This window comes from Geotrypetes seraphini, chromosome 5 (genome assembly GCF_902459505.1).
Source record: "Geotrypetes seraphini chromosome 5, aGeoSer1.1, whole genome shotgun sequence".
In the NCBI taxonomy this organism is placed as follows: Eukaryota; Metazoa; Chordata; class Amphibia; order Gymnophiona; family Dermophiidae; genus Geotrypetes; species Geotrypetes seraphini.
The window spans coordinates 248,004,820-248,029,063 of NC_047088.1; the positions used below are offsets into that span (position 1 = coordinate 248,004,820).

The following is a 24,244-nucleotide window of genomic DNA, read 5'->3' on the forward strand; positions in this document are numbered from 1 at the left end:
TCAAGTTAAAATTTAATCAAATGTTTTGCTTGTCTTGCAAAACACTTGCAAACCAAGTTACCTGCAATCCAAGGTTTTACTGTATTTGTGATAGCAACTTTTTAACTACATTAACATGAAGGGGTAAAAAGCCTCTTGGCATCATTATTTAGAAAACAATTCACTGCATGTACGAGTCCGCACAAATTTTGTGCACCAAACACATTTAAAAATAGAAGGCTATTTAACTTGCAACCAGTGTAGCCATTTCAGCACTGGTGTAATGTGCTCATTCTGTATAATGCCATCTATCAAATGAGGAGCTCTGGATTTAGAATTATTTTGAGGGGGGGGGGGTGAGATAGGGAGCAAGATGCCAGTTGACCCAGGGGGTCCCCCCAAAAAAAATCTACGTACAATAAGGTGAAATTAAAAAAAGAATAATAATTTTCAGTGACAAATATTCATGTGGGAGAGAGTAAAAGTACAAAAAGCTTTCACATGTTTCTCTGCCTTTTGTTTCCCTAAGGTGGGGGTCCCTAAATTACATTCCATGAGCAGGATGCAGTCCATGGAGCTCATTTTTTGGCCTGCCCTACTTTTCTTGCCTATGGCTGAATTGGCCTGATGGAGGAAGTTTTTACTTTCTATTTTTCTTGTGCAAAAGCAGAAAAGGCAGTAACGCTTGTGGATGGGTGGGTGGTGGGGGCAGTGTTCCAGGCTTCACCAGCCAAAGAAAGCAACGGTAGTTGTATCAACAAGACTCCTCCAAATGTCAAGTGGGAGCCCCCTCTGGCTTCCTTGGTGACTGGAAATATTTCATATGTTTGTTTATTATTATGGGTGTGTTTTTTTTTTGTTTTTTTTTTAACCACCTTTCTTGGCAAGCAAGTTAAAGCGGTTTATAATTTTAAAATGAAAAGGAAATTAGAACTCCAAAAACCTGACAAGAAGGGGTGGAGCAAGTCCCAAAGCTGGACAGATATCATAACATAAAGGGACAAGAAACTAAGAACACAGGGGAGAGAGAGAATTACAGGTAGTTTAAACCGTTCTGGCAGACGGAGCAAGTATCTATGCCCATTAATGGTTGCATAAACAGGTGAGTTTTGAGATCTGCCCTAAGTCTTTTTTTTTTTTGTATAATGATTCAGCACAAAGAGTAGGGGGCAATGCATTCCACAGGGACAGTGCAATAAAGAAAAATGCACTGTGTCCTGTAGTTCCCAGCTTTGCATGGGATACCAAAGGTACAGACAAGGTCACTGCGCCCTAGTGACATGAAATTAACTCAGCAGTAATGTATGCTAATTAACTGATCTATATTTCTAATGACAAAGTAATGTCTCTCTTGTCAATTGTATTACTATACAGCTCTATATCTCTTGTATCTACCTTACAGTTTGCCTCTTACTTTGTAATTCTGAGCTGTAACTCCTCCACATAATGTGAATCTCTAAACTTATAAATCAACTTGAACTCATTTAAGCATAGAGTGATCCAGAAATCAAAGAGATTCGTTTTACAAGTTTCTTTCCTTTAAAACAGGTTTGCTCAGTGTTTATTAATTTTCAGGTATTTAAAAGGGTCTATTATATACCTATCTGTAGTCTTCTCCAGGGTATATGCATTTGGGGTCAGATTCTGTAAACGACACTACTGCTACAGAAGTTGGCCCTGCCTAGGGTTACCATATGGCTCCAGAAAAAGTAGGACGGATTGAGCCATCCGGGTTTTACTTCCATTGCTTTCAATGGAAGTAAAACCCGGATGTCTAGCCCTTCCCAATAGGAAAAAGACTGAGGTGGACCTACACTTTATTTGTGCTTTATCTTTGCTGAGATCTCTGCATAAAGGTCTATTTGTCTTGTGGATTTCCCCATGTCGAGTTACAGACAAATCTCATAACCTTTGGGCTGTAGGTCGAGGGAGAAAAATTCCTAGAGAATTCTCCCTCCAGTGAAACTCATGGAGAGCCAAAGTGGAAAAAAATCCCTTCCTTTGTGTGTTCTCTGACCTTTTTTTTTTTTTGTTAAACCATGGCAGAATAGAGATTGAGAAACTTCTATCTGTTGGATTTTTTTTTCTGTAGACCTGTACATTTCACTCTGATTGTGTTAACAGAAAAGCAGTTTCAAGAACTGGAGGAAAAGTGACGATAACCACATTCTTGGCAGGTGACTGCCCTGTGAGAGACATGCCATGCAGTTTACTGATCTCATAACCTTTTTGGCCTTTTTTTTTTTTTTTTGTCTCTTCTGTGAAATTTGTCACATCGCCTGATAGTCTACTATCTGGAAAATTCTTAAAAAAGTAAATCGTCGCCCTATCTCATTAGGGAAAAAAAAAATTCAGAATTAGCCTTTGTTTTTCCATGAAAGCTTCTCAAATGTCTGGTTGGTTTTAAAAAAAAAATGTCCTGACTCAGTGAGAGTGAGGTGTGAGAATGACTCACTTCATATCCACATTTGCATTTTGGGAATACTTACTGATATCCTTTGAATGTTTAAAAAAAGAAGTAGCAGTTCTCATGTGCTCTCTCCCCAGACCAAATTTACAAGATTTTTTTTTTTTTTTGATCTAGCAATTACCTTGAAGTGGACGAGTAACCTAATGCAAAGATCAGTAGCCTAAGAAACATGGGAACCGGGGTCAAGTCTCACTGCAGCTTTTTTTGACTGGGCAGGTCACTTAGGGGCAAATTCTATAAGAAGCGCCCAAAAGTTAGGCGCTGAAATAGACGCCATTTAGCACGATTCAAGTAAAATTGGGTGCCGTTTAGTGAATCGCGCCGAGCGGCACCTGTTTTGGAGGCGCCCGATAAATAGGCCAGCTCTAGGTACAGGTAAAAGCTAGGCGGCCATGAGAGCGCTTAAGAGCAGTGATTCTGTAACAAGGCGCCTAGCACGAAGCCACGCCCATGCCTAACGTGCATAGAGGGGCATAATCGATAGGAACGTCTAAGTCCGTTTTCGTCCAAGTCGTCCAAAGATAAAAAAATAGCTTAGGACGCATTTTTGAAAAATACGTCCAGATGTCAATAATTCAGCCACGGGTGTAAAATTCAAGATACACTATTTCGAAGACTTGAAGACTCGACACTGACAGTGTTTCGGCATCCTTGCTTTTGTGAAGAGTCTCAAAGGCTTATTACCGTATTTTCACGCATATAACGTGCGCGTTATATCCGATTTTACAAACCGTGCATAACCTTGCGCGTTATATAAATTTTTTTTTACATCGTCCCCCCCCCGACGTCCGATTCACCCCGCAGGACCGCTCGCACCCCCACCCCGAAGGACCGCTCGCACGCATTCGCATCCGCACCCCCACCCCGAAGGACCGTTCGCACCCCCACAGCCCCCGACCCCCCCTCCCCCATCATGTAGAAGCTCCTACCGTTGTCCTGCTGCTTCCTCTTCCGGCGGTCCCGGCCCTTCTGTGAGCCCTGCGTCTGTGCTGCTTCCTCTTCCGGCGGTCCCGCCCTTTCTCTGACATCAGAACGGTCCTTCGGGGTGGGGGTGCGGGTGTGGATGCGAATGTGTGCGAGCGGTCCTTCGGGGTGGGGGTGTGAGCGGTCCTGCGGGGGGGGGGGGGTGAATCGGATGTCGGGGGGGCATCAGGCTTTCAGGGTGGGGACAGGACTTCAAGGGGGAGAGGAGAGTCGGGGTGGCCAGAGGAGAGTCGGGGCGGGCGAAAGGAGAGTCGGGCAGCGACGGGAGAGTCGGGGCGGTATACGGGTGTGCGCGGTATGCTTGGGGATAGGACACTAATTGCCACATGAGGATGGATCCTGGTTGGAATGCCTAAGTATGGAGTGGATAGAAGCATTCTTCCATGGAGAGGAAATAACCCTAGTAGAGAGACAGAAAAAGAGACATACAGAGGAAAAAAGCGCATGGGAAGGGATCTTGATCCAGGATGGAATCTGAGGAGCAAATAATTGGCTTGGACAGTCTTCATGAAGGAACCCAATGAGGGAAGATTAAAACAAGACAAGGTGGAAGAGAGCTCTGGGAGATGAGAAGATGGACAATTGGTTAAGACAAGTCCAGCATTAGTGATAATAATAATAATAACTTTTATTTATATCCCTTCATACCTTTCAGTTCAAGACACTGTACAATAATATAATAATAATAATAATAATAATTTTATTTCTTATATACCGCCAGAGCCGTATTAGTTCGAGGCGGTTTACAACAAAGAAGGGCTGGACAGTCAGCGAAGAGGTACAATCAGCGAATACAGATACAATCAGCGAAAGGTACAATCAGCGAATACAGAAGAAAAATGTAGGAAGCAGGAGACTGGTACAATAAAAGGGCCATGAGAAGGTGGGCAGGAAACAGGGGTAAGGCATAAGAGATCTTGGGAGGTAAGGGTCAGGCAGGAGGTCTTAGGTTACAAATCGGTTAAATAAGAGGTGCTGATAACAGCGAGTTAACATCGGTTGGAATTGGGAAGGGATACGGGGCCGGTTATGTGGTTGGGCAACATAGGGTGTGGGAAGGGGAACATGTAAGAAGAGGTAGGTGTTGAAACTATTTTTTTTTTTGGGGGGGGGGGGGGTTCAGACAAATTTGTTGAATAAGTGTGTTTTTAGTGATTTTCTGAATATGTGGGATGTTAGTGAATTCAGGATTAGGTCGCTTAGGGTGCTGTTCCATATCCCTGCTTGGAAGGTGAGAGTCCTGTTGAGGAATCATTTGAATCGGCATCCTTTGGGGGAGTGGAATGTAAATGGGAGTGCTCTGCGTGGGAAGCGGAGTTTGTCCTGTAGGATGAAGCGTTTCAGGAGGCAGCTGAATTTGAAGATTATTCTGGCCTCAATGAGAGGGTGTAGGAGCAGATTGGTAGAATAAGCTGGCCATTCAGACACTTGAGAAAATATAATAGGAACTGAAGTAGCCAAAGGAAGTTGCAGGCTGAGGGAGAAGACTTTGGGGGGGAGAAATAGTCTCCTAAAACGGAAGCAGATAGAATTGAGAAGGGAGCTAAAGGTGATACAGAAGATGCTAGGCGCGACAGGACACAAAATAATTGTTTTGTAAATCTTGTCTGTTATGACCGTTTCTGCCCATATGGATAAATTTCTCCCACAAATCTTGTTCCAAAGTGATCATAGATTTTGCCGTCTGTGGAACTGGAGTGAGAGCTGAAAAGAACAGATTGAAACAAAACCAGGACCACATAAAGAATCATGCCAGTGCATACAAGCTGCACAGGGTCCTGTCAGAGAAACTTCTGCATAGGATTGTTAATATTTATTCACTGCCTGTCAGGTCACGCTTCACGACATGAAAAGCAAAAAAAGAATGAACGCATAAACAATCGGCTGAAGTACATTTTTCTAAAGCGCTCCATATAATTTAGAATGCTGTGTGGCTGAACCCTAGCATGAAAGAAAACTTGCAAAAGCGTTAAAGAAATGTGTTTTTATGTTGGTGCCAAAATCATGACTGTCAGCGGTTCATGGTAAGTAATAACACTTCATTGTACTTGATTCCATTTTTAATGGCATCTGAACTTGCTGATATTGTCCTCATGTGTTCTGGAACTTAGCAGGCGTACTTTTCCATAGGGGGCAGCAATAATAATTTTCATGACCCTTCAGGTGGTGGGTAAGTGGGGTGGCAATATCCCAGAAGTCTTTTTCTGCAAACCCACCCCTCCCCCCACTAAGGGGGGTCATTTTAAAAAAAGATAGACGTCCAAAAGACAGCATAAATCAGTACTTGGAACATCTTACTAGTCAAAACGTCCAAGTGGGCATTCTCAAAATAATAATAATAATAATAAATTTATTTATGAATAATATATTTATTGATTTTCAAAAGCAAAAGAAAATACAGAGCAACACGGTGTACAATTCAAACCAATGAGTCCCAAATTCTGTCGCATTTCACCACGATGTTCCGCATCTCACCCCTCCTCCCAAATGTGCATAAGTATCAACGAACAAAACATAAAACTCCATTCCAGTGTGTCAGAAACAGAAAAAGTCAAAACATTCAAAAGATGGCTGCGAGCTCTGGGTGTCAGAGTAGATCAAAAGGGCTCCCAGTGAAAACAATACAATCTCCTCAGTATCGTGTCCAAAGAAGGAAAGTGAAGATGTTCCATGGAAGCAAGCTCCAACATCAGTTTACGCCAATGAGCTAGGGTAAGAGAATCGGAAGATATCCAACAACGAAGGATCGCTTTCTTTCCCATCAAAATTGCTCGTTCTGAAAAACTCTGAAAACCCCTCGGGGAGGTTCTCGGTACGGTTTCCAGGTTAAACAACAAAGTCGGACCATGAGCATAAGTGTAGCGCCACATAGCCATTATATGTTGATGAACCTGCTGCCAGAAAGCTTGTAATAATAAATTTATTTATATGCCACAATACCTTACGGTTCAGTGCGGTTTGCAATAAGAGGTAAGAACTGTAAAAACACAAATTTACAGTAGAAAACAGACTTTCTGGACGTCTTCCTAGTTGTTTTGCCTCCAGTACATCCAAATTCTAAGGGGGCATGTTAGAGGCATGTTTTGGATGGGTTTAGGGCGGGCGTAGGACTTGGACACTCCTCAGGCATAATCAAACCTTTAACAATAGGTCCTGGGCTTTTTATTTTTTTTTTTTAGACGTTTGGAGCTAGACCTGTTTTAAAAGCATCTAAAGACTAAAAAGGTCCCCAAACTGACCAGATAACCACTGGAAGGATTAAGGCATGATCCCCCTACCACCAACCAAAGATGTAAACTCCCCCTCCCCCATACATTCTAGCCTGAAAAGTTCTTAGCCCAAGCATCTTTAGATGTTAACACAGACATTTGAGCCCAGAGAGCAGAGAGGCACTTTTAAGAGTTACTGCAGTGAATTTCACATTAAAAGTTCCAGGTACAGATAATTTTTTAACTGTATTTGGGGGGGAGGGGGAATATGATGAATGAGGACATACCATAATGTTTTTATTTGGCAGAAATTGACGTATCAGAAGCGATGTGTGACGCAGAGCATTGTCATGATGGAGGAGGAAATCCGTTTCCCCATTTCTCAGGTTGCACTCACTTGCCTCATGTGCAAATCTGTTGTTAAAATTCTGATCCTCCGAAATTTCCCTAATAGTCAATCACCTGTTTGATCAAATCATTTTGCTTACTCTTTCAACTTTCTCTTGTGTTTATGATGTTGAAGGACATTTCGATCTTTCCTCATCTTCGACCGATTCACATTATGAAACTGAACCACCTGTAAACCATCTTTCTGGTCACTGCAGCATCAAACCACTTGTAAACAGCATCACCATAAACTAATTTTAACATTTTGTGTATTTCGTTAGCACTTGCAGTTTGAAACAAAATTTTATGAATTGTTCATGATCCATGATTTACGGCACACTTTAAAACACATCTTCTCTCAACTGTAGCTGCACTGCACCAAACAAGTTGAAACTTGTTACGCACTGTTACTAAGGTTTGACGTGCCGCTTCCCGTATTGAAGAGCCCTACCTTTCCTATAGATGGCGCTCAGCAGCAGCATTCAGCAAATTTTTTTTAACACACCTCGTACAAAAGAAGCAAGTTTTGGTGCCATTTATAGAATATCCCCCGTTATATTCTAAAAAAGTAGAATTTCAACATCTCGTGAAATCAAAGAATTAAACTATATTTCCTATGGTAAACAATTCCAAGTCTTTATAGACTGATACAAAAATTAAGTCTCAGGAATGTTCTTAAATATCAAATCCTTCATTGAAGGAAATGGTCTACATTACAACGATGACCACTAAATAGCTGCATAAGAGAAGACAAAATCTCAGGTAAATGGTCTGTGCTTTGGATCCATTATAGAATAGGCTCCTATCTTGTGCCCTTAGTTATAGAATTGTGCTCTATCGGCCATATTCTATAAACAGCATCCCAATTGTAGGCGGTAATAGGCATCATACCACTGTCTAACCAGCCAATCGGGACTATACTAAACTAAAACTTAAATTTATAGACCGTGTCATCTTTGAAAATAAAGCTCGACTCGGTTTACAGCATTTAATGTGAAGGGGAAAATAGTAAAAAGCAAAATTGACAATTTGGTGAATAACAACCCAAGGCAGGCCACCTACACTGTAGGTGTCTGTCACGTGCAGGGAGCCGCCTAGGGCTGCTTAAGCTTGCCCAAGACTGGGCGTGTGTGTGGTTTTGCCCAGAAGTGGATTTAGATGAGCTTCAGCAGCTCAAGAGGATCTCCCTAAGGCTGTGACAGTTGTCTGAAATGTACATTTCAAAGAGACACGGATGCTAAACTGATCGTGGCAAGGAAATCTCCCTGCTGCGATTAGCTGAGCGGCCGCAGCAGGGAACCCCACCGTGTTGGCCTGCAGGAGGAGTCTAGGTGGTCTCTGAGGGGTGGGGTTCGGGATGTGCCAGCAGGAGAGATGCCCATTTCCTCCTGCGGGCACCCCCCAACATCCCCAGCAGGAGGACTACCTAACTCCTCCTGCTGGCACCCCCCTGATTCCCATCCCCTAAAGCCCACCCGGACCCCCTGAACCCTTAATAGGAAGGCCAAAGGGATGCCTACTGCCTCCTGTCAGCAGGCTAGCCTCTTCAGAATTGTGGGCTTTCCCCTTCCAATTGCATCCTGGGAAGCAACGGGGAGGGGCCTAAGGCTCTAATTGGCCCAGGTGCCTAAGGCCCCTCCCATTTAATAACTTATAATCACACAATAATTTTCCACATAATAACTTTACAATTCAACTGAGTGCTCAGTGGACCGTGTGAATGGCATTGGCGAAAGATGGAAGAACCTTGCAGTGTTAACCAGTAAAGAACTTCATTTAAATCACATAGTTCATATTCTTCAATGTTTTATTTCTTCTTCGGCACGGCCATGGCCCAGTACAGAGTTAAGTGGCTCATTGATATTCATTTCCATGTGAATGTCCGCTACTGCCAGTTGTCTCCTGCCTCCAGCTCAAGCTGAGTTTCGATTTGATCGTCGTCAGGGAGGTGTAACTCATCAGTGCTTAAGAATTTTTCCGATATACATCCTTGGCTGAGGTTACCAGCTGGGCAAAGCGATTTATTTCTTTTCAGGTGGTTATATCTTTCATTGGATTAGCCCAAAAAAGGATTATACTTAGGTTTTTTTAAACCATATGATTTATTTTCTTCTCCAGAACTCCATCTTTGGAGGCCATTTTGTGTTCTTGCAAGCTCATGTATGATGTCTTCTATGGATAATTCTTCCATTTTACTGATTTTAAAAAGTATTGCAACTTGTATAGAGTCCATGTTCCCTGAGATTAGTTTTAATAACTGAAGTCATCACACCATAATGAAAAAAAAAATTGTAAGGTATTTGGTGACCTTGACGGACACAGTCTGAGGACCAGTCAGCACTGCTTCAGCAAAGGAAGATCTTGCTTGACGAACTTGCTGCACTTCTTCAAAGGAGTAAACAGGCAGATAGACAAGGGTAACCCGGTCAACATTTTATATCTGGATTTTCAGAAGACGTTCGACAAGGTTCTGCATGAACGACTACTTTGAAAAATTGCAAGCCATGGAATCAAGGGTGAAATACTCACTTGGATTAAAAACTGGCTGGGGGATAGGAAACAGAGAGTGGGGGTAAATGGACAATGCTCAGACTGGAAGAGCGTCACAAGTGGAGTGCCACAGGGTTCGGTGCTTGGATCCGTGCTCTTCAACATATTTATAAACGACCTGGAAATTGGTACGACGAGTGAGGTGATTAAATTTGCAGATGATACCAAGTTATTCAGAGTAGTGAAGACGCAGGAGGATTGCGAAGACCTGCAATGTGACATAAACATGCTCGAGAAATGGGCCGCAACATGGCAAATGAGGTTTAATGTGGATAAGTGTAAGGTGATGCATGTCAGTGACAAGAATCTTATACACGGATACAGAATGTCCAGTGCAGTGCTTGGAGAGACCCCCCCCTCCCAGGAAAGAGACTTGGGAGTACTGGTTGATAAGTCAATGAAGCCATCCGCGCAATGCACGGCAACAGCGAAAAGGGCGAACAGAATGCTAGGAATTATTAAGAAGGGGATAACGAACAGATCAGAGAAGGTTATCATGCTGCTGTACCAGGCCATGGTACGCCCTCACCTGGAATACTGCATCCAGCATTGGTCGATGTACATGAAGAAGGACACAGTACTACTCGAAAGGGTCCAGAGAAGATCAACTAAAATGGTTAGGAGGCTGGAGGAGTTGCCGTACAGTGAGAGATTAGAGAAACTGGGCCTATTCTTCCTTGAAAAAAGGAGACTGAGAGGGGACATGATCAAAACATTCAAGATACTGAAGAGAATAGACTTAGTAAATAAAGACAGGTTGTTCACCCTCTCCAAGGTAGAGAGAACGAGAGGGCACTCTCTAAAGTTAAAAGGGGATGGATTCCGTACAAACGTAAGAGAGTGGTGGAAAAGTGGAACACTCTTCCGGAGGCTGTTATAGGGGAAAACACCCTCCAGGGATTTAAGACAAAGTTAGACAAGTTCCTGCTGAACCAGAACGTATACAGTTAAGGCGAACTGCTGCACACGATGGACCACTGGTCTGACCCAGCAGCGGCAATTCTTATGCTCTTAATTTTTGGTTCCACATCACTAACATTATGCTAGTGTATCGCATGTGTTCTGTGAAAGGGTAGGTGGAAAAAGGGGGCTAAAGGCAAGAGAGAGAAAAAGCCAAACAAATGTATGTTGGCAAAACAAGTAACGGAGACTCAAGCAAAACAAAAGGGAAAAAAAAAAAGCCACACTAAGGGCTCCTTTTACTAAACTATGGAAGAGCTTCTTACTGCAGGCCGGTGAGGTAAATGCTGCGATGATCATTCATTTCCTATGAGCGTCGCAGCATTTAGCTTGCCAGCCCGCGGTAAGAAGCTCTTCCTCAGTTTAGTAAAACCCAGTGTAAATAGGAAAGGAAGAAAGAAGAAAAATTAGAACAAAGCAAGCAAAAAAGAATAACGATGGTTATATGGAATAATATTTTGCCTTGGCTTCTAAAACCTTTGGCTGGCTTTTCCCTTTGAAAATGCATCTGGTGCATGCCAAATAGGCTTGTCTGTACTTGCATACTTTGCCCTGGCATGGAAGCATGTAAAAAGCACGTGGAAAGATTTCAAAATAAAAACAGTGCTTTTACAAGAATATGGGGGTAGGGGCAGGGCAGTTTTCGTGACATGTTTTAATGTGGCCAGACATGTTTTTACCTATGTAAAACTCTTCACATTGTTGCGTCCTTAATTTCCAGTTCATTTGCAAACATCCGTGCAATGAATTTGTGGGAACTATTTTCTGCTTGTCGTATCACAAAAACAGGATACTGATGAACTTTTGTCTTTTTGGGCTGGCATTAGATCACTAGCGATGCAAATTCTGTTTGTGGGTCCTGAAAGCAGTACTGGGATGGCTGTGGGGGGGGGGGGGGTCATTTCTGGAAGGTGCAGCCAGTGTGGCTGTGAGCTCCCCAGCAGGAGCAGGAGTCGGTGCAGCCAAGGTGCATACAGTAGGAATGAGGCCATAGTGTCCTTGCTGGGTTTCCCATGACTCCTGGCTTAATGCAACTGGAAGCAAATGTGTGATCAGTGGGGCATCAGACAAGAGTGGAGTTGGTGGGGGGTCTCCATTGTTGGAGAGCTGGTGCAGTTGTAGGTTATACAGTGAGAGAGGTGCTGAGATGACCATTGGGCCACAGGTCATGCTAGGGGCCATTGTGCAGCGTCAAGTGGATGATGTACGTTTCTGTCTGAGGAAAAGAATGTAGTGGAAGGATTTCAAGTGTGGAGGGAGAGAGGTACTTGTAGATGAAGAGAGAGATTGTGAATGAAGAGGTAAATATTGAAGAACTAAGGCCAGTACTGGGTAGACTTGCACAGTCTGTGTCTGTATATGGCTATTTGGAGGAGGATGGGCTGTGGAGGGCTTCAATGGCTGGGAGGGTGTAGATGGGCTGGAGTGAGCTTTGACAGAGACTTCAGTAGTTGGAACCTAAGAACAGTACCAGGCAGAGCTTTGGATTCTTGCCCAGAAATAGCTAAGAAGAAAAAAAGAAAAAACCCCAACAAATTTTTAGATTGAATCGGGTTGGGCAGACTGGATGGACTATTTGGGTCTTTATCTGCCGTCATCTACTATGTTACTATGTTATGTTACTATGGCTGAAGTGGAGGTGGCCAAGGAGAAGACATGCTGTAAATACTCGACTATAAGTTGATCTCGTGTATAAGTCGAGGTCAGTTTTGGGATTAAAAACAGCCAAAATTGATGTGACAGCTAACAGTTTTATTGTAGAACCTAAGAAATTGTCAGGATATGCAAGTTTGCCGTTGTGCTGTTGGATTGATATACTGTCCAATGCCACGTCTGGCCCTGAGCTCTTTCAGCAGGCTTCGTGCTGGACAGCACCTTATTGAGAATAGCCACTGGCACTTAAGCTCAAGATATGCTCTGGGACCTTGTAGATATTTCCTTAATTCACTGAAGGAAGTTTAGATGATGATTTTTTTTGTTTGTTTGTTTAAAGGTTGAGCATGGAAATGTAACAATGGTACATAGGATAGCAGGAGGCTAGGCCATCACAAAACCTGTAGATGTTTAGAAAGCCCTTCGACGGGATGATGCGTTGCCTTCTTTTGTACTGGAATTTTCATTTTCTTATTTTGCCTTCAGGTAGGGTTTTGTATTGTGCTGGAAGTGGCATTTCTTTTAAGATTCAACATCTCCTTCTCTGTAGCCGACGCTGCCACAGATTTGTTTGACTTGGTGTTGAGTCTTTCTGAAACCGCATTGAATGTATTCTGGGTGCAACTATGGCTTTTGATATTTTTAAGAGCATACCTTATTGCCTACTCTTGACTAAACTATGTAGTATTGCAGTAGAGATGGCCTGTGGAGTCTGTTCAAATGTTACAAAAGATTTCTCACCTTAATGACGTTTTGGAGTTCTGTGACTTAAAAATAAAAGGTCTCTGTTTTGTTCATTGTTTTCATTCTTTCTGAACATTGCGCACAAGCTGGATTTTCTTCCATGTCAGGGTTGCTAAAGGGGTCCTGATTAGAGAGTTGCATGAGGACAGAAATCCCATCCATCCCCGCCCGTCCCTGCCAGGATCCTCTCCGTCCCCACCCGTCCCCATCAGGATCCTCCCCATCCCCACAAGGAATTACCTTCATCACCACCCGTTCCCGTCAGGATCCTCTCCGTCCCCACCTGTCCCCGCAAGGAATTAACTCCATCCCCACCCGTCCCCATCAGGATCCTCTCCGTCCCCACCTGTCCCCGCATGGAATTACCTCCATCCCCACCTGTCCCCGCCAGGATCCTCTCCGTCCCCACCCGTCCCTGCCAGGAATTACCTCTATCCCCGCCTGTCCCCATAAAAAGCAGCAATTACTTCTGACAGGATCATCAATTCCACAGTTTCTTTTGTGTTTGCGCTGCTGTTTTCCTTGTGGAATCTCTTTGGTGGAACCCTTTTTTTGTTTTCTGTTCAGGTAATTAACTTATAAACCCCCTCTTTTACTAAGGCTGACGTGTCCATTATATTATATGGACGAACCCTGCTTCCAAAGCCTTCCATCCCCGTGGGAGTCCCGTTGGCTAGAGGGGGGTCCCCGTGGGAGTCCCGTGAGTTAGGGGGGATTCCCGCAGGATCCGCGGGATTCCAGCGATCCCGGTTCCCGTGCAGACCTCTAGTCCTGATCTAGAAGGAATTAGGAGTATGTTTGTATTAACAGTACAAAGTGTTTGTAGAAATGCATATAAACATTTTCTTCTTAACTGACAAAACTTCTTCAGAAACTTTCTTTTGTGTGCCAAGCAGAAGAAAACAAAATACTTCCGCAAAACATATGTAAGTAAATACAGCTGGAAGACGGGAGAAAAGAACATCATCTTGTTTCACTGAATGACAAATATTTTGGTAGCTGTTGCAGATGGCTCAATGACTTGCTCTGACTGCATTTCAGAGTGCATATACAGAATTGCTTTCTGTTAATACTTGCAGTGGGCACCAGAAGAGGAGCGTTTAATTTGAATGAGCTAAGCTTCTAGAATCTAGAGATTGTGCATCACTGGACATGTTTCATGAAAAAAAAAATAGAATGACATGTTTTGCACATTTTGTTTGTACTGAGAAACTATGAGGTAAATACATGTGGTTGTAATTTTATAACATGGTGGCTGGTGGTAAAGTTCAAAAATGTTTTTTTTTAAAATTTTTATTAAAGAAACATAGACCCCTATAGTATGTGCCTTTTATAAAATAGGCTTTCATGGTGGTCCCCAGTTGCATTCATTGGCTCTTGGCACAAATTTATACCTTCTCCAAAGGAAGTGTAAGTGTGCGGATGAAATTCTATAAATGATGTTCCAGAAACCAGAGCAGGAAAATATTGGGATGTGCATCCTTTATAGCTAGCACTTAGGGCTCCTTTTACGAAGCCGCGTTATCAGTTTAACGCATGTAATAGCGTGCGCTAGCCGCTACTGCCTTCTTTTTAGGAGGCAGTAGATTTTCGGCTACCGCCCACTATAGCGCATGGTAATTTTGTGCGGGCGCTAAAAACCCTAGCGCACCTTCGTAAAAGGAGCCCTTAGAGTCAATTCCTGTGCCCAGCATTGACGCCAACTGAAACTTGGTCTACTATAAATATCAGCATTTCGGCATTGACGTCACTTGTTCCATCCTTCTCAGCACTCAGCCAGCTCAGAGTAACCTCCCTAGAGGGCCTTCTACTGAACCACATTAAGCACTTAATTCCCAGTTTACAGTGTGTTAATTGCTGCTGAAGAGCTGCATTAAGGGATTTTGTGGTATTTTCACAGTTTTGTTGCTAGATGTTGCTAGAAGTTTCATGGCGACTCCAGGAAGTACTTCTTCACCGAAAGAGTAGTGGATCATTGGAACAGACTCCCACTCCAGGTGATAAAGGCCAGCAGCGTGACGGATTTTAAGAGAAAATGGGATACTCACGTGGGATCTTTAAGGGAGTAAATTCAGGGGAGGGGATACTTGGAATGGGCAGACTTGGTGGGCTATAGCCCTTTTCTGCTGCTTGTTTCTATGTTTCTATGATGCCATCGACCCGTGCTCGAGTCCTAGCGACGTTGTGAATTGCGGATCTAAAAAGAAATTGGTTTTGTGCTAGTCCAAAAAGGTCCTCCAGCGTCATCCCCATGTGTCCAAACATCAGATTGTAGGTCGCCTTCTTCACCTGGTTCCTTCGATCTTCCCAAACATGATGTCCTTTTCCAGTTATCTCTCTCTTCTGATGAGACAGGGGAGATATGATTCAGACGTTCAAATACTTAAAGGGTATTAACGTAGAACAAAATCTTTTCCAGAGAAAGGAAAATGGTAAAACCAGAGGACATAATTTGAGGTTGAGGGGTGGTAGATTCAGGGGCAATGTTAGGAAATTCTACTTTACGGAGAGGGTGGTGGATGCCTGGAATGCGCTCCCAAGAGAGGTGGTGGAGAGTAAAACTGTGACTGAGTTCAAAGAAGCGTGGGATGAACACAGAAGATTTAGAATCAGAAAATAATATTAAAGATTGAACTAGGCCAGTTACTGGGCAGACTTGTACGGTCTGTGTCTGTGCATGGCCGTTTGGAGGAGGATGGGCAGGGGAGGGCTTCAATGGCTAGGAGGGTGTAGATGGGCTGGAGTAAGTCTTAACAGAGATTTCGGCAGTTGGAACCCAAGCACAGTACTGGGTAAAGCTTTGGATTCTCGCCCAGAAATAGCTAAGAAGAAAAAAAAAAAATTTAAATTGAATCAGGTTGGGCAGACTGGATGGACCATTCGGGTCTTTATCTGCCGTCATCTACTATATTACTATGTTACTATGGTGCGACCAAAATAAGACAGTTGTAACTTCATCATTTGGGCTTCAAGTGACATAGCCTGTTTTGATCTCTTCCAGAATCAATTTGTTAGTTCTTCTGATGGTACACAGCATGCCTGAAATCCTTCTCCAGCACCAAAGCTCAAATGGGTCAATCGTTTTTCTGTCTTGTTTCCATAGCATCCAGCTTTTGCATCCATAACTGACTACTGAGAAAACGAGTGCTTGGACAAGTCTGATCTTCGTTTGGAGTGTTATCTCCTTTCCTTTGAATATTTTGTCGAGAGCCTTCATTGAAGAGTAGTTCCTCCCTGCTAATTGCTTCTTTGTTTACAAAAGAGCCCAGGAGATTGAAATCCTTTACAACAGGGGTGCCCAATAGGTCGATCGCGATCGACCGGTATATCGCCAAGGCAAAGTGAGTCGATCGCAGAGCCCATCCTGGGCTCCGTGATAGATTAGCTTTGCCTTGGCGATCTACCAGGCCGATCAGCCTTCCTATCCCCAACGTCAATTCTGCCGTCGGAGAGGAACTTCGGGCCAGCCAATCGCTGCCTGGCTGGGCCGGAACTTCCTCTCTGACGGCAGAATTGACGTCGAGGAGAGGAATACTGGTCGGCCCGGTAGATCGCCAAGGCAAAGCTAATCTATCACGGAGCCCAGGATGGGCTCTGCGATCGACTCACTTTGGAGCTGCGGCGGCTTTGGGGCCTGTTACCCGATGGTGGCAGCTTGGAGGCCTGTTCCACGATGGTGGCAGCAGTGGCTTGGTGGAGAGCAGGGAGAAAGAAAGAAAGAAAGGGGGCAGGCAGGGAGACAGAAGGAAAGAAGGGAAACAGAAAAAAAGAAATGGGGCATGAAGGGAGAAAGAAAGGGCAGGGAGAGAGGATGAAAAAGTTGGGGGATGGAATGAGGTCTGGAGGAGAGGAAGCATACAGACTGAAAGAAGGGAAGAAAGATTGGATGCACAGTCAGAAGAAGAAAATGCAACCAGAGACTCATGAAATCACCAGACAACAAAGGTAGGAAAAATGATTTTATTTTCAATTTAGTGATCAAAATATGTCTGAATTTTATATCTGCTGTCTATTTTGCATTATGGCCCCCCTTTTACTAAACCACAATAGTAGTTTTTAGCGCAGGGAGCCTATGAGGGTTGAGACCAGCGTTGGGCATTCAGCGCAGCTTCCTGCGCTAAAAACTGCTATTGTGGTTTAGTAAAAAGGGAGGGGGTATATTTGTCTATTTTTGTATAGTTGTTACTGAGGTGACAGTGCATAGAGTCATCTGCCTTGACCTCTTTGAAAAAACCCCGGAATATAAATGATAATTAACATTTTCTCTGCGTACAGTGTGCTTTGTGTTTTTTAAAAATTTTATTGTTGGTAGATCATTATGACTTGGTCATTTTAAAAGTAGCTCGCAAGCCCAGAAAGTGTGGGCACCTCTGCTTTACAACGTCTAGTCTATCACCTTCAAGCTCAGAATCGACATCATTTTCCATGTTCATGATCTTTATCTTGTTTATGTTCAGTTCTAATCTCATGTTATGACTTTCAGCTTTGACGTTTCTCAGTAGATACAGCATGTCTTCTTTGCTGCTGGTGATGAGCGCGTAGTATCATCTGCATAGCGCAGGTTGTTTTATATTTCGGCCACCAACTTTGAAACCGACATTTTCTTCTTCCACATTTGCTTTTCTGAAGATGGTTTTCACTGTACAGGTTGAGCAGGTAAGGTGACAAGATGCATGCTTGCCTTTTCACAGCATGTAGTAAACTTGGCATTAAGGGCTTTTTATTCACGGGGACATGGCATGGGTGGAGAATAAGTGTGGAAGGTGTTTGGCAACAAACACACTACACTTACTATGCATGCCCTCCTCCCCTGGATTCTGTATAAGTCGCCAGAAGATGTAGTATGCAGACAATGAAACAGCAGAACTAAAGATCCTCCGTGGAAACAAGGATCCTACAGGCTGAAACATGATTATGTCAAGTCATAGAAAGTACTTGTGCAACAAATAAAATTTGTCCTTTAGCACCAAATCATCACCTACTTTGTGGCCATTTGCTCCATTGCTGCTTCTTGGTATGAAGACAGCACCCATAACCTTCATGGTCCCCACACATAGGCAGACTAGTTCAGCCGATTTTGCCAATTCAAATCAATTCACTGATTCATTTCAGTGAATCAATTTGTTTTCGGAAAAAATTGGACTCGCCCATTCAGTGACTAACATTCCCCCCTCCCCCCCATCCCCAGTGAAACCTGACATACCTTTGGGCTTTCTAAAGCAGCAGCAGCAGAAGAGGCCAACAGGTAGCTTGTGACCTACTGCGCCAGGGTCTTCCCTCTGCTACGTCACTGATGATGTCATTGACACTGCAGAGGGAAAACCCTGGGGCAGGCCGCATGCAGCCGACCGGCAATTGCCAGCACTGCTGCTGCTTTGGGAGGCCTGAAGGTATGTCATATTTCATGGGGGTGGGGATTGGTCAGGAGGTGCTGCACAGGGGGATAGGAAAAATGGAAAGCTGCTGCACAGGGGATGGGAGGGAGGAATGGAAGGCTGCTGTTCAGGGGAGAGAGAAGAGAGGAAGAATTGTTGGACATGAGGTGGAGGAGAAGGAAGGGAGAGGTGTAACAATGAGGTAGGAAGGGGTGAGAGGGAGAAATCTTACATATAGTGGAGAGGAGGGAGACATTCATGGAGAAGAGAGATGGAGAAATGTAGGGTGGAGGGCAGGGAGAGATGATGCATGGGGCAAGAGAAAGAAATGTGACACATGATAATGGAGGGGAGGAAGGGAGATGCTGCAGGGAGGAGAATAGAGAGGTCTGACCCAGGACAAAGGGCAGGGAGAGAGAGAGAGAGAAATGGTAGACAGTGGGAAAGAAACAGAAATGTTGAATATGGCAGTGGAAGGGAAGGTACAGAGATGGAAAATGGATAATGAGCATGGAGAAAGAAGAAAATGTCAAATGGACAGGAGAACCTGACGAGCGAGTTAACAGAAGACAAACAAAAACCAGAGCTTAGGACCAACATGATTTGAATAATAAAATGACCAGATAACAAAAAGTAGACAAAATAATTTTATTTTTTATTTTGTGATTACAATACGTCAGATTTGAAATGTGTATTCTGCCAGAGCTGGTGTTAGACAGCAACCATGAGCTAGGACCTAACAAAGAGAGGAAAAGTCTTTTTTGTTTGTTTATGTTTACACCACAGCACCGGCGTGGGGTTGGAGAGGGCAAAAAGGGGTAGGATGGGTGAAGAGGCTACAAAATAAACCTGCCAGGACGTTTGAAAAAAAACAAACCAACCCCAAATAAACAAACCAACCCTACACACGATTCAATAGGCCAAATCGAATTGAATTGAAAAATTTTTCCCTGAATCAGGCAGCACTAATGCAGACTGCCATGTCATCAGGGTAATTGATGATTCACTTGTGCAGAAGCCATAAACATGCAATAATTATCGCATTAAGGACTGGATTCAGTAAATGGTATCCAAAGTTTGGCACTGGAAGGATTCATGGGATCCATGCCAAACCCTCTTTAAAGAATACCACCTAGTGCTGATTCTTGCACCCAACTTTGGATACAAGGATTTAATACGTGCCAAAACCTGGGGTAAATCCATCAGTTGGGTGCACAAATTACCTTATCTTATAACACTGCTCCTAAATTTTTGGAACATCTTTTTACCTGCCCATGTCCTTCCCCCACCTATGCCCCCTTTTCTGTTGCATGCAAGACGATTTAGGTATGCTAGATTATACAATAATGCATCAGATCCACACGTAAACCCTAATTAGTCCTAATTAATATCAATAATTAACAGCTTGTTAACTAATTAGCTCTGATTTGTGTGCAAACTATGTGCCCAAATTAGGGTGCCATTTACAGAATCCGGGAGTAAAAGCTTAATGCACTTCAGTAAAAAGGACCCATAGTAATATAGGAAAAGATGGCAGATAAATCTGAAATGGCCCATTCAGTCTTCCCTCTAAGGTGCTCAATGAAAAAAGATTATTATGTGGGTGAAAAAGGAATCTTTTAGGGAGGGGGGGTGGAGGAATCACATCCTAGGATTAACCACAATTCAATGACTGGCTTTTGTGAAGGATGCTCAAGAACTGAATTTACATGAAGGAGCCCTGATAGGGGAGAAAGCAATGGAGATCTGTTTCCATAGCAATGTTGCTTAATCGGAGGTATAGGACTGAGAGTAACGCCAGGGCCTGTTCAATTCTATAGAAGATGCCATCATCCGGTGGGACACTGGCCATTGTTCACTGACAGTCTATACTGGATGGATGGGGGGAAGACAAATAGTAGCTTTGAATGGCTAGAGGATTTTTTTTTTTTGTCTTCAGACCACTTGTCCTATGTTTAGTATTTACATTCTTTCTCCATGGGGAAAAAAAAGCTGGACATAATTAAAGTCTGAACCCACTTAGAATATTCTGAGATGCCTTATGTGTTCCATATGTGCCGCTATTCAGTTTCTCTCTGACAATCAAAGGTGGAAGTTCATTAAGCTATCTATCAGTAGCATATCTTCTCACAGTATGCTTAAGTGTGAACAAGGTATTTGGTGATCCTCAGCCCTGCCAGTTCTTTCACTCCCACCTGTGTCAAAATTAGCAGAAATGTTTATAATTTACACGTTTACACTTATATAGTTTGATCACATGGAAATGCTCTGAAAGGTGAAACTACATGATAAAGAGGGGAGGGTATGGCGCAGTGGTTAAAACTACAGCCTCAGCACCCTGGGGTTGTGGGTTAAACCCCATGCTGCTCCTTGTGACCCTGGGCAAGTCACTTAATCCCCCCCTCCCCATTGCCTCAGGTACATTAGATAGATTGGGGAAATCCTGAAAACCCGACTGGAATACGGCTCTCGAGGACCGGAGTTCCCTACTCCTGGTATATAGGATAGCAGGTCATCACAAAACCTGTGGAAGTTTAAAGAGCCCTTTCTTTGGTTGAAGTGATGATGCATTGGTAGGAATATTTATAATTTACATGTTTACACTTATATAGCCATAGAAGGGATGGTTTGAAAATCCATGCATAATATTTAAAATGGCCAGTTATACATTTATATCTATTTATTTATCTATCTATCTTTACTTCAGTGTATTTAGCAACTCCATTTCACCACTGAGAGCCCGATACTCAGCTGGTCGCAGTCAGCATTTTACTTAACATCGCTATCTTTGCTTCTGGATATTCAATGTTGGGCCATTTCTGGGCACCTGTATTGAATATCTGAGCACTCTATATTATTGTATATTATTATTATATTATTCGAGATCCCTCCGAATGAGTATGGCATACAAAAGATCCGACAGCCATTTCCTACCTCAGCTATGGAACCGACTACCCACACAGATCAGGTCGCTAGACTCACTAATGACCTTCCGCAGAGCAGTAAAGACCTTCCTCTTCCGCCAATCAGGCCTTTGCTATGACCAGTCTGGTCTCTAAAATAAGCTCTGTTATTGTCTACTGTAACTTATTTGTTGTCATGACTAGTCTGTTTTCAAACGATTGTGAATGTCTACTTGTAACTCGTTCTGAGCTTCTGGGAGAAATTGGGATAAAAATTGAAATAAATAGAAATTGAAATAAATAAATATTTGAAATAATAATAAATAAATATTTGAAATAATAATAAATAAATATTTGAAATAAATTGAAATAAATAAAAAAAAACATAAATGTGGTCAGATAAAATGAACTACATAAAGATAGGACTGTGTCTTTTATATGATCCTTTTTAAAGTGGTTTCCCTTTATTGATGTGGTTTCTTGGTGAAGTGCTGAATATTGACACAACCAGCTAAGTGCTGATTCTGCTCCCAGAATGCCCTTAAAGTGGCCGGTTTCGGCTCACTGGGCATTTTTGGCAGCATTATCCAGTTAAGTGGAACTAAATAGGCCTAGTTAGCCCCAAACAAGCGGTTTAAACAGGCAGGAGCCTTTTTATGGCCACTGAAATTACTTTGAATATCAGTGCTTGAAGGTGTAACCAGAGCAGATGTGGTCGGAATCAAATTGATTTAAATGCTAGTCGTGGTTTTCTACAGTAAGATTCTTTCTTGCTGGTATAATCTTAATACAGTGGTACCTCGGTTTGCGAGTAACCCAGTTTGCGAGTGTTTTGCTAGACGAGCAAAACACTCAGCAAACTTTTGACTCGCAAACTGAGCACTGCCCCGATCAACGAGCACTTACAGTCCAGGAAGCGCTGCTTCGGGGGATTCCTCTTCCGTCTTCCAGCCAGCCTTCCATGTCGGGTGCCTTCTGCAGGTTGCAGGACCTCTGTCTGGGCCTGCGCGGCCGGGTGTTGTCCCGCCTGCACGTTGCGTGTGACGTGCACAGCGTCGATCATCGGCGTTGTGCGTGTCGTGTGCGGCGTGCGGGTGAGGCGGTGCTCGGCTGCGTAGGCTCGGGTGGGGGCTCTCCAGCATGCGAGGGGCATCCGACGTGGAGGGCTGGCCGGCGGCTGGCATCCTCCCCCGAAGCGGCACTGCGAGGTTCTCCGGTGGCTGGCATCCCCCCCCCCGAAGCGGCACTGTGGGGTTCTTCCTCAGATAACTCACGGAGGAGGCAGATGGAGGAGATGCAGCACCCGGCACCCGACAGGTATAGACCCCGGGTTCTAGAACGAAACATCTGAGTTTCCATTATCCCCAATGGGGAACTTTGTTGTGGTAAACGAGCATTTTGGATTACGAGCATGCTCCTGGAACGGATTATGCTCGTAATCCAAGGTACCACTGTATTTACAAATGAAAGTTTAAGTTTTTTGAAAAATAACTTTTCCGATTAGTTTTACAGTTATATAAAACATAGGGCTCCTTTTACAACCGCCTCCTTTTAAGCGGGTGGTAATTTTTCAGCTAGCGCGCGCTATAGCGTGCACTAATCCTTTTGCGTCCGCTAGAAACGCTAGCGCATCTTAGTAAAAGGAGCCCATACAGATTTGGTTATACTATTAGATATACATAGATGAAATTATTGCATGGTGGTCTTATTGCATGTTGGACTATATCCAGTTTTGACTATATCCAGTTTTGATAGGTTAAGCATTCATATTTTGGCAACTCTTCTGCTGTGCTTTATTGATAGGAGAAAAGTATAATCATTACCTTACTAACAATTTAAATAGGGTTATTTAACCTAAACAAAAACATTATAATGCGTGGATTCTTGTATTTGCATATACGTCCATTTTAACTGATCGCGACCTTAGAATTACAGGGTTCTAAGTGACAATTTTCAGCATTTTTAACTCCGATGGCCTCCGGGTTCTATCTGACATGTAGATGTTACAACACTTGCGAGGATTAATTGCAACTTAACCATTTCTTCATTTCATAAGAAATTACGTGGTAAATCCGCACATGTCACTTAAGATTATAAGTACAAGACGCCAATTTATTTTTTCAGTAACCGCGCCACAGACCTGGAATGCTCTTCCAATTTATTTACGAAAGGTGCAGGACCTAGGAAGATTCAAAAGTAATTTAAAAACATTTCTTTTTAAAGATGCCTTTGATATTTAATTTCTTAATACCCAGGTCATTGATTTTATTCTATTAATATGCTTTTATTTTTTGTTCCCTCATGTACCTTTCCTTTTTTGTTCTACTTTCCTATATTAAATTGTATTTCATTACCCCTTTTTTACCTTATGTTATGAATATGATGAGTTAATTTTTAACCTATTGTATTGTTTTAAGTTTGTATTGTATTGTATTGTTCCCCTTTGAATGTATTTTAAATTGTTCATCGCTTAGAACTATGATTAAGCGATTAATCAAAATAATTAATAAACTTGAAACTTGAACACCAAGTTGCCCCACAAATCTTAGCACTTAAGAGGTAAGGGGTTGATTCTGTGTACAGTACATCAATTTGCATATGGACAATGGGGCTAAAGTCTTTTTCGCAACTCTGTATATTTTATAATATTTTCGCTGTGAAGAAGCAGCATGTTATCTTAGTAGACATAAATTCACAGTTATAAGAAAAGCAAAAGCAAGCATTTGTGATCTATACATTCTAGATAGAAAAATTACCCTGTGACATTATGAATGGATTAATGGAATTCATTTACCCCAAAAATTAAACAATGCACGAATATACAGCCTCATGCTACATAACTAAAAACCAATCCTTATTTCATGATGAATAATTTTTGGACTATACGAGTTCTGATGAGCGTCGGAGCTTACCTCGCCGGCTCGCAGTAGAAACCTCTACCATGGCTTTGTAAAAGGTGGGAGCCTTTGTTTACTGGGATCAGTACTGGTGTGTTATGCAAAACAAAGTCATGGAGACGAGAAGAGGGAA

The 24,244-nt window shown here is 42.9% G+C and overlaps 1 protein-coding gene across 3 annotated transcripts in view; it reads left to right on the plus strand.

The window, feature by feature from the left end:
- MYLK (myosin light chain kinase) overlaps positions 1 to 24,244 on the plus strand; it is a 607,164-nt gene that overhangs the window by 59,628 nt on the left and 523,292 nt on the right. The gene's annotated exons all lie outside the window — the stretch shown is intronic.